General features: G+C 43.9%; 1 protein-coding gene across 1 annotated transcript in view; it reads left to right on the top strand.

Annotated features, from left to right (window-relative positions):
- Positions 1-2,886, top strand: part of ABCG2 (ATP binding cassette subfamily G member 2 (Junior blood group)) — a 48,491-nt gene that overhangs the window by 33,374 nt on the left and 12,231 nt on the right. The gene's annotated exons all lie outside the window — the stretch shown is intronic.

The following is a 2,886-nucleotide window of genomic DNA, read 5'->3' as shown; positions in this document are numbered from 1 at the left end:
GGGAGACCCCAACCCAAAAAAAAAAAAAAAAAAAAAAGAATTTGAATGTAAGACAAGTACAGTGTCGATGTCACTGTGTTATTGAGGGACAGGACAGGACAAGTCAGTGAATTGAAAGCTGGATGGAAGTGTTAATTGTCTTCAGGCACACACGTATGTATGTATGTAGTGGCTAGATACACAGAAAATGAAATTTACCACTGTAAGCATATTTTTTTGAGTCGGGGTCCTGTTCTGTTGTCCAGGCTGGAGTACAGTGGCACCATCAGGGCTCACCGCAGCCACGACCTTATGGGTTCAGATGATCCTTCTACCTCAGCCTCCCAAGTAGCTGAGACTACAGGCATGTCCCACCATACCCGGCTAATTTTTTATTTTTTGTAGAGATGAGGTCTCACTATGTTGTCCAGGGTCTCAAACCCCGGGCTCAAGCAGTCCTGCCTCGGCTTCCCAAAGTGCTGGGTTTACAGGTGACAGCCACCATGCCCAGCCCCTTAGAACCATTTTTAAGTGTGTAGTTCAGTGGCATTAAGTACATTTACATGGCTATGGAGCTATCACCACCATCCAACTCCAGAACTTTCTTCATTTTCTTAAATGGAATATCTGTACCTATTAAACAATAACTCCCCATCTCTACCTCCCCAGCTCCTGACAACCACTATTCTGCTTTATGTCTCTGAATTTGACTAGTCTAGGAACCTTGCATAAGTGGAGTCCTACAATCTATGTCCTTTAGTAACTGGCTTCTTTTCCTTAGCATAATGTCTTCATGGTTCATCACAGCATGGGTCAGAATGTCTTTCCTTTGTACAGTTGAATACTGTTCCCTCATATGGACATACCACATTTTGTTTTTCTATTCATCCATTAATGGAAGCTTCAACAAGTTGCTTCCACCTCTTGGCTATTGTGAACTGTGCTGCTATGGGTGTTCAAATATCTGTTTCGGTTCCGCATTTAATACTTTAGATATACGATGGAGAACGAAAAAAATGGAATTATCTTTTGCAGGGTGGGCCCCTTGTAGTACAGGCTTCCCCTGCTAGGTAAGTGTTCTAGGAACCCATCAGTACCATGTATCAGCTAGCGTTGTTGTAAGAGACTGCATTTGGCTTCAGTAAGATTTTTTCTGGAGATTCTTTAAATGCATTTGCACATTTCATGATGGATGATTTACGAGCACACCTGCCCACACAGCACGGAGTGTTCAGCGGTTTTTCCCCAAAATCCAGCATGAACCTCAAATGCCCCCACCCTCCTTACTCACCTGATTTTGCCTTAGCAACTTTTTTTTTTTTTTTTTTGAGTTGGAGTCTCACTCTGTCACCCAGACTGGCCACCGCAGCCTCGACCTGCTGGCTCTGGCGATCCTTCCACCTCAGCCTTCCAAGTAGCTGGAACTACAGGCACGCGCTACCACGCCCAACTAATTTTTGATTTTATTGTAGAGATGAAGTCTCACCAAGTTGCCCAGGCGGGTTTCGAACCCACGGGCTCAGGCAATCTACTCACCTCAGCCTCCTAAAGTACTGGGATTACAGGCTGAGCCACCAAGCCCGGCTTTTTTTTTTTTTTTCCTGATGAAAAAGTCCTCAAAGGGAAATGTTGCCGATGTGGAAGAGGTGAAACAAAAAACCACAGAAGCACTAAAAGGCATCCAATTTGATGAATGCAAAAACTGTTTTGAGTAGCAGAAAAAGTGTCTCATTAGGTGCATTGCATCAAATGGAGAATACTTTGAAGGTGACTGAAGTTTAAACATGCGAGAATAAATATGTAATTTTTTAATACATACATTCCAGGGTTTTTTTTTTTTGTCCCCCTCCCTCCCCCTTCATGTAGCTAGAAGCAGAATTGCTGGGTCATATAGAAATTCTGTTCATTTTTTATAGGGACTACCACATAGCCTTTCACAGCGGCTCTGCCATTTCACATTCTTTTTTTTTTGAGTTGAATTGAGTTAGAGTCTCACTCTGTCGCCCAGACTGGAGTGCAGTGGCTGCTCCCAGCCACCGCAGCCTCGACCTGCTGGGCTCTGGCGATCCTTCCGCCTCAGCCTTCCAAGTAGCTGGAACTACAGGCACGCGCTACCACACCTGGCTAATTTTTTGATTTATTGTAGAGATAAGGTCTCACCAAGTTGCCCAGGCAGGTCTCGAACCTATGGGCTCAGGCAATTCACTCACCTCACCCTCCCAAGGCACGGGATTACAGGCTGAGCCACCGAGCCCGGCTCATTTCACATTCTTGCTGGCCACATACAAGGGTTCCAGTTTCTTCATATCCTCACCAACGCTGCTTTTCTTTTTTTCCCTTTTTTTGAAAAGATAAGTTGGATCTTTGGAGAAATGTCTGTTAAAGTCTTTTGCTCATTTTAAAGTTGAATTTCTGTTGCTGTTGTTGTTGAATTGCTTATATTTGGGGAGGATATTAATCCTCTATCAGATATATGATTTGTAAATATTTTCCCTCATTCTGCAGGCTGTCTTTTCACTGTGTTGATAGTGTCCTTTGAATGTTTTGAATTTGAAGTAGTCCAGTTTGTCTACTTTTCTTGCCTGTGAGCTAATTTCTTTTTTGAATTGGAGTCCCACTCTGTTGCCCAGGCTAGACTACAGTGGCACACTCATGGTCACTGCAGCCTCGACCTGCTGGCCTCAGGTGATTCTTCCGCTTCAATCTTCCAAGTAGTTGGATCCACAGGCATGTACCACCATGCCCAGCTAATTTTTTTGGTTTATTGTAGAGATGAGGTCTCACCTAGTTGCCCAGGTTGGTCTTGAACCCTTTAGCTCAGGCAGTCCTCTTGTCTCAGCCTCCCAAAGTGCTGGGATTATAGACTTGAGTCACTGCACTGGGCCTTTTTTTTTTTTTTTTTTTTTG

The sequence above is a fragment of the Carlito syrichta genome, unplaced genomic scaffold (genome assembly GCF_000164805.1).
Source record: "Carlito syrichta isolate Samal-C Ts95f unplaced genomic scaffold, Tarsius_syrichta-2.0.1 Scaffold303036, whole genome shotgun sequence".
Taxonomy (NCBI): Eukaryota; Metazoa; Chordata; class Mammalia; order Primates; family Tarsiidae; genus Carlito; species Carlito syrichta.
Note: the sequence above shows the minus strand (reverse complement) of the source record. Positions and strands in the feature narration are given on the sequence as shown.